Source organism: Parasteatoda tepidariorum, chromosome 3 (assembly GCF_982258835.1).
Source record: "Parasteatoda tepidariorum strain Cologne lab strain chromosome 3, Ptep-v5.0, whole genome shotgun sequence".
In the NCBI taxonomy this organism is placed as follows: Eukaryota; Metazoa; Arthropoda; class Arachnida; order Araneae; family Theridiidae; genus Parasteatoda; species Parasteatoda tepidariorum.
In genome coordinates, this window is record NC_141757.1 from 55,647,468 (window position 1) to 55,656,139 (window position 8,672).

The following is an 8,672-nucleotide window of genomic DNA, read 5'->3' on the forward strand; positions in this document are numbered from 1 at the left end:
GTCTTAGACTATATATTCCTGAGTTTTTACGAAAATTCATATATTGCTTTTTGATTATTGCTATCTGCGTTAAGCCACTGAAAAATTTCTTCATGTAAAGACAAAAGCACATTTGGCTTATATTTTAAAAACTTTTTTAATGTCTGCAATTTTCTTGTGGTTTTTCGCAATTTTTTTGAAAATAAGGGTCTTTAATTAGTTAAGGGCCCACTTTCTAGGTACTTTTTTGAACAGAGATATAAATTTGAATAAAGCACCAATGAAAGGAGATATTTCAACTTCCCCAGATGTATTGCTTTTATTTGTATATTTGCTATAAAGCGACTCCTGAAACTGCTGTTTTCTTCTTTCTTGCTTTTCTATAAAAGCCTTATGGCAACACATTTTTCTTACAATGCTCCGGCCTCCAGCTTTTAAAATCAAATATCATATTATTTGTAGTGACCTCCTTTACATTTCATAGTTGCTTTTATCCCTGCCATTTAGTTCGAAAACACGTCATTTCTTAGACATGGCGTGTTTTCGAACGAAATTGAAATTTACAGTTTATGTATCTACGGCAGATAAGCTTAAAAATGCTAGAATCTCAATTTTTTTTTAAAAAAAAAGGGAGGTGATTAGTTTTCGGACTCATCGATTCAATTATTTTACTGGTGTAATACACAGTGATTCAAATAGTGGAGATACGGTTGCGTTAAAATGGGATTGCAACAGATTTTATAATCTTATTTAATCCGGTAAATGATTTTAAATGATTGTAATAATGATAAACTTTTATTTGAAGTCCCGAAGAGTAGTTGAAGAAAGGTACGCTCTTCACAAAATATTGTATTCTACTTCGAAAACAAGAAATTTTGATTAATAATTTTTGTTTTTATTTTCAGCCATATTAAATTAAACTTATTTTTCATTGTTTTTTAAAAAAGCATTCTGAGTCAGCAAATAACGCACTGTAGTTGAATTTATTGAAATAAGCATATTGTTTTGTTTTATTTTCAGGTTAGACCTCGTCATTATAAATATTTTGATATTTTTGACGCACGATTTCAGGCGAAAGTGGTGATACGCATCAAAACTTTTACGATCTATTCAACCGATATCATTAAAATTATTCCTTTGCTTCTGTTTCTGATAAAAAAACACTTTTATATCAAAATATATTTCCCTAGCATGACACGATGGCTTACAATGATTCGCATTTTTTCCCCAATTATTCTGCCTTGAACTCGATGACTATTGAAAGCATTTTATATTTTCCTATCTGTGTTATTGGCCATAAGAAGAAGCAAATAGTCTGAGTGAGTAAGTTGTTTTCTTTCACCATATATTACTATGATAACTGTATTTTAAAATTAAAGATTATAAAATTTATATCTGTGGAAATAATTTTATATGCATATTGTTTTCATAATTGTAAATTGTTGTTTTAATGTATCGAATTTTTTTTCTTAAATACATAAATAAATTGTGAGCTTAACATTTCGACATTTTTACATTTAATTTTAAAACTGCCCTACACAACAGTATTTCAATAAGATTTACTCCCTGTTTTTCATGTGAATTTGTGAAATATATAATAATATTATTATGTATGCTTTTGAATAAATTTAAATGTAATTATCGAAATAACTAATGTTGCTATAAACGCCGGCAGGGTCGATCATATCTAAATCCTACCTGAAAAAATCAAGTTTTGAGGTAGGTCTAAGTAGTTTTCTATATAATTTTATCATATTTATACAATAATAAACAAAACATTATTCAAGAATTTCAAATCGGTCATTAATAAAGGAAGCATTCAGTGAAGAAAAATTAATTGGTATTTTTCGGTAAGCAAGAAGAATAAAAAGACCAAAAATGTAGACCATCACCAACTTTATTTTTTAATTAATTTAATTTAATTTATTTTTAAAACATATGAAAATTAAATTAAGTAAAAAAATTAAATAAAGAAATTGTTACATTTCCTTTGAGTCCGGCTAACCAAATCTTACCTATTAATGCAATTTCCGTTTCACATTCAAGTTTTTATTTTTTAATAAATTATAAACGCTCTAAAAAGTTTCAAACATTTAAGTAATCAAAAACTATAAACGAATTAAAAAAACCTACATAAATAAGAATTTCATTAACATGAAATATGCTGTTAAATTTTCAAGAAATTAAATGAAACTTGAAGAAATCATCAAGTATACGAGTAAAAAGGCAAATTCTGTGTTGTATATGTATCACATTAATCTACACACCACTACAAAGCACACTATAAGTTTGTAATATCCAAAAATATGTATAATATAGTATTCATATTGTGGGTTTAAGTTTTGATCTTGTCGAATTATAGAAGAAGGGAGCCTTTTTCAAAAATTGTATAAGTCTGTTTCCTCCAAAAACAAACAAATAAAAAAAAATTACTTTTTTTGAAATAGGAGATTTTTTTATGGAGTATGTGCAATTTTCAGCATTAGTTTATGATTATCATTGAACATTATTATAAAAGTTAATGTTATATATATATATATATATATATATATATATATATATATATATATATATATATATATATATATATATATATATATATATATATCGGTTAAAGTTAAGTAATTATAGCATCGAATTTTTTTTTTAAACAGAATGCTTTGTATGTCATTATAAAATGCAAAGAAACACTATAATACATTAGGGGGATACTATAAAAACATTATAAAGAAACATTATGAAACATTATAACATATATCATTATATACATTAAAACATTATAAAACAAAAAAGGTTGCAAACTACACTACTTTCCCCTGTACGTATCACACTTTTTTAAAACGGAAATTGAGATGATTTGGAGAGAAAATTATTATTTAAACAAGTAGGAGATGTTTTATTTCTAGTGTACTTTTTATGCTGAATTGAAAGAGATCAATCATAAGAGGACCGGACCAATAATTTTGAGGTTATAAGGTTTTTATGCACAAAAACGCACAATTTTGTATTTGTAGGTATTTATGCATCTAACTTATCTATCGAAACAAGTGAGGCATTGTTTCTTATGTATTTTTTATGCTTAATCAAATGAGACTACACAGAGTCAATAAAACGAAACTTTTATATGTTGCAAGGGTTTTAATGCTTAAAAATGACTTCTTTTGTACATATATGTACTAGTAGCTCTTATTTACGCATTTTACATTACTATATAGGAGCTATCAGAATGTAAGGTATTGTTTCTGAAGTAAGTTTTCATGTTAAATTGAATGAAACCAATTTTGAAACGATCAAAATAATATTTTAGAAGTTATAAGCGTTTCATTTACAAAAAGTACAATTTTGTACTTGCATTTATTAACCCATTTTACATTGTTATGCAACAAGTGAGGTATTATTTCCAATGTATTTTTTCTTGTTCAATTGTTATACCAGTAAATAGGTACAAGCATAAATTAGTACTTTTTGTTCATACAACCCTTATAACTTCTAAACTATTAGTCCGATAGTTTCATGATTGGTCTCAGTCGATTCAGCGTAAATGAGAAAAAACACCAGAAACACTATATCACTTGCCTATCTAGAAGAAATTCAATTCTCTCCTTCAAATTACCCCCATTTCCTTCAAAAAAGGTGAAGCGAACATAATAGTTAACAATTGCTATTTCTTTTATTTCATTTGATTGAATGAAAAAGTGGTGTTAATTAAGTTCTTAACCACATTTAACAAAAAGCCTATGCGTGTGTTGATAGGTCATGCAGTATCTGACGCTTTTTTAAAGTTCGCAGAAACAGGAACCACTACAATTGGGTAAAGAATTCTTGTAATAATTATTTTTCAGTTATTTTCTCTTTAACATTTTGCTAAATAATTCCAAAACATTCTGCAACTCAAAAGCTAGATTGTAATTACTTTTGTAATTTGATAATGGCTACTGCCTGAGTGCTGGTAGTAAATTTACAAATAATTTAGGGAGACAAAATGCAATTAACTTTTACTTCTAAGAAACATGATAAACCATGTTTTCTTTTAAAACAATTGCTACATTTCATAAATTGACTTTGATCAGATATATCCGGAAATATTAACTAAGCGTAGAAGACAGCGTCAATCATCGTTTACATAGAGGACGTTTCCCATTTACCAGGAGTTACATTGCTTATGTGAAGTCCATTTGAGTATATTGAGACATCCTGATAAGTAGCAGTCAGCCTTGTATAAACTTCTTGTTTTAGAACTATTTGCATTTATATTTTGCATTGAATTTTATATTTTAGAACTATTCCTGGCATATATTCCTCACAAACAATTTGTCAGAGTGATGAAATGTCTATCATTACTTATTCTAGGAAACGAATTTCGTCAAAATTAAACAAATAATTCGTCATTCAATTTTTTAAAAAAAATTGTGCCCTTTTTTTTTCCTTACCTAATAATCACTTTATCGTGGGAACCATATAGGTGAATCAATGTCGTCCCAACGACACGAGAATGACAGATAGAACAGAAAGATAAATTATACCTATGCTCGAAACGGGGTTTTCATGGTACGCGGACATCGGATTATTTCGTCACTTTATTTTTAATCGTCTAGTCTTCATTTTAGTTTCGTCATTCAAGTTAACAATGTCCCGCACAGCACTACAATAAGATTTCGAGTCGAGGAAACACTTTCGTCATACATTTGAGAATTTGCGTTTCGTCACAAAGCACGTGATTTCGATGACGGAGTGATTCTCAAAAATTACGAAGCACGTCTCGAGTATTGATGAATCATCTAAAGTGAGAGTTTTATTTCTGAGAGTGCATTTGTTCAAATTTATTTGCATTGATTGTCAAAATTACTCATGCAATTTCATCTAAGCAGTTTCAGAAAACCTTGTATAAAATTTTTTTTTGATGTGTTCTCTTTGCAGGTTGCCATGGCTTATGTTTATTACCCTGTGATGATGGCGATGATGGTAAGTCCTGGAGCTAATTACTACAAAGATTGTGGTTCAAGAACGGGGGCTATCGAAAGTCTCACAATATCAGGATGCTTAGATTCATTGAATGTGTGTACTTTAAGAAGAGGAAGTACAGCAGATATTGCAATCCAATTTAAGTCAGCTACAGATTCTAATACAGTGACAGCTTCCGTGATGGGGCAGTTATATGGAGTGGAAATACCCTTTCCGTTAGACAACATGGATGGTTGCCAAAGTGGAGTGACTTGCCCAATCATAATTGGTCAATCTTATACTTACCAGAAATCCATACAAATACAAAGTTATTACCCACCAACTAACGTCAATGTGAAGTTTCAGTTAAAAGATGACAATAGTAATAATATTGTGTGTGCTTTGATAACTGCTAAAGTTGTGTAAACCATCTTCTGTGTATTAGTGTTTGAAATGATATTGAATTTTTAATATTTATGATTTTTTTTTTGTAAATACAATTTGAGTGAGTATCATTTTAAATGTGTACTCAACGTTCATAAAGTAACTTAAAATTCGGAATTTTAGCATAAATTAGTATTCTTATGGAAGTTACAGAGATAAACAGAGTATATATTGAACCATTAGCAATATTGCAGAATTTACATGTAGTCAAGAATAGTTTTCCTACTACGTTTGTGTGCAATTCTATTAAAGCATGAATCATTCCAGTCTATCCGCCATCAGATATGTTGAAAGTATTGAGTTATGAATTAATCAAAAAAATATATTTGATAGAAAGAACAAAACCCTGATATTCCTGCATCATATACACTCATGGAAAAAAAAATTAGCTCACCAAGAAGGAGTCGTCAAAATGAAACGAAATTTTACATACGTAATTACTATTTTGATAGAAGTAAATGATTAGAAAATCAAAGAAAAACGATAATCTTTGATTTTCTAATCATTTGCTTACATCAAAGTATTAATTATTTATGTAAAATTTGGGTTTCATTTTGACGATTCCTTCTTGGTGAGCTAATTTTTTTGTTCATGAGTGTGTATGGGTCAATTTCATAGTCATATGAGTTAAAACCGATCAACATTTTCATGCGTTTTTGCATAATATTGATTTACCCTAAAACTCTTATTTTGTTTCTTAGCTTCGTATTTAAATTTATAAACAGCTGTCCTTATCATGAATATTTCAATTCTATTCTATTAATAATTTCCAGCCAATTATTGCTGAAAAAACGTCTTTTTAAAGCTATAGTTTCTTCATTTAGAAAACAAAAAATGTTAAATGTCAAATGATAAATGATTTATTTATAAAAAAAATACATAAACCAGATATATGTAAGAAATAAAATAATCTAAAATATGTTTTACGCATAAACTACATATTGAAATACTAAGACTGTGCATCATCATATTAATTGTCTATATTAAAACTGTATATGACGTACGATGGGTCTTCTCAATAATGAGAAGCTTAATGGATTAAAAGTCTACCTCGGTACTCCTTTTTCCCCTACTTCTGATATTTTAATAAATTTAATAAATGCTCTTTTTATAACTGAACTTTTATTTAACTTTTAATACTATTACAGGAATTAAAGATGAACTTTTTAAAATCAATTCAATGAATACTTTAACTGATAAAAATGGTATTATTATTATCTGACTGAACACTTGTTTTTCGTATGAAGCAAAAAAAAACAAGATAATTATCAATAAATCCATACTGAACAACATTATGAGGTCATGTACGAAGCTGAAAGACATATACCAACACAAAGTAATAAAGCTAAAATATTTCCATTTAAAAAAAAAATCTAATATGCTCGTCCTGCTGGATTAACATTATTAAACAAAACACGTTGTATTTACTTGACATGATGATGTTGCTGCAGATCAACTCTCGAATTTACTTCAAGCGAGCAATTTTCTCCTGTATGTATACCAAATAAACTAATATAATATAAGATAGTGTACATAAATTAGTATATTTCTAACATATTGAAACAGCACTAAGTGCCATACACAAATAGCGTCTATTCCTTAAACTAATTAAGGCATCATTGGCGTCATTAGTAGGATAGTGATTTTTTACGTTTCTCCTACACGAATTCAAACAATTTTACCAATAATTTCACTTTATAGTACACAGCTTTTATCTCAATTAGTTCCTATTGCCAAAATTAATGAAGAATAATTGGTGTGATAGTTTGACGATTTTTTACGCTTCTCTTAAATGATTAATACCATTCCTTCATTAATTTTGTTTCTATTTTTTTACTTCAATCAGTAAGTATAACAAAAAACTAATTAGGAAGCACTGACGCTAATAATAGTATGGCGATTTTTTACGCTTTCCGTAAACTAATAAGTAAAATTTTTTATAACTTTGATTTTTAATTCGTAACTTTTATTTTATTTCAACTCTAATTTATTACAAAAATTAATTAAACGTCATTGGCTTCAGTAATTGCATGGAGAATTCTTACGCTTCTCCAAAATTATTTGTACAACTTCTCTATTAACTTCACCTTTTAGTGCACAGCTTATTTTTTTTAATTCTAAGTATACCAAAACTAATCAAACATCATTGTCGCTCTAATAATATGATAAGTTTTTACGTTTCTTCTAAACAAATGAATATTTTTTATCTATTTATTTTGTTCCTCTGTACAAAACTTTTTTATTGTTATTTCAAAAACCGTTGATTTCAAATCATTTAGTTTTACAGAGTGACACTTTAAAAGCATAACTATAAACAATCTGAACACGAGGTTTTATAAAACTTTCAGAATACAAGTTTGTTAACGTAGTTCATTTATGGTACCACTTTCAAGTAAATTCGTATGTTAGATATTAGACAACAACTACGAATTAATTATTAGACAGCGTGCAAAAAATTAATTTCCTTTTATAATGAGAGTTATAAAATAACTAAAATCACTGATGCTATCATTAAAATATTAGGAATAAAAAACAGAATCCTAAGCAGTTTAATTTATATAAATTGGCGGTATTGTCCTGTTGAAATACAGCGCCTGGCAAGGCTTGTAGGAGGGGAACAGATTGGGGATGTAGAACTTGACTGATAAACCGGTTGCTGTCCAGATTACCCACAATTCGTAGGAATTGAGATCGTCCATTATATGCTATGGCACCCCAGAGCATAACTCCGGGTGTTCGTCCACTGTGGCGTTCGATAATGCACTCCGGAAGGTGGCGTTCACCGGCATAGTGTCTAACAGGAATGCGGCCTTCATGGTACCACAAATTAAAGCGGGATTCATCAGAAAACACGACACGCTGCCAATCAGCACGGCAGTCAGTATGCTGAATGGCCCATTGTAGCTGCAGGCTTTGATGGTTCAGCATGAGGAGGATCCTGTATAAAGGAGTCCTTGCGCGCAGTCCACGCTGCAGCAGACGTCGACGAATTGATGAAGCACACAATGAAACACCTGTAGCTATTGACCACCGTGCTGCCTGTTGTCTAGAGGGAGCCGCATGGTCCGTTAGCGCAACGCGGAACAGGCGTCTATCATCGCGAGGCAACGTGGCATTTCGGGGTCCACTCCCAGATTTCCGAGTTGTCCGACACTCGTCCATCCACTGCCTTCAAACACGCATCACTGTGCTGCTGTTACGCTGCACACGAGCGGCTACTGCACGATAAGGCAATCCAGCTTCACGAAGGCCAATGGTTCTCCCCCGTTTAAATTCCGTAAGTTGTTTAAATCTCGCTATCTTTCGTG

General features: G+C 30.1%; 1 pseudogene across 2 annotated transcripts; it reads left to right on the forward strand.

Annotated features, from left to right (window-relative positions):
* The first annotated feature begins 543 nt into the window (after window positions 1–543).
* LOC147813814 (ecdysteroid-regulated 16 kDa protein pseudogene) lies at window positions 544–7,070 on the forward strand (annotated as a pseudogene). 2 transcript variants are annotated; one of them, XR_015432562.1, is made up of 2 exons: window positions 544–1,298; window positions 4,897–5,757. The product of XR_015432562.1 is annotated as an ecdysteroid-regulated 16 kDa protein pseudogene, transcript variant X2 (transcript). The 2 variants fall into 2 exon arrangements; XR_015432561.1 differs by having other exon boundaries at window positions 547–1,302; window positions 4,897–7,070.
* Window positions 7,071–8,672: the final 1,602 nt, after the last annotated feature.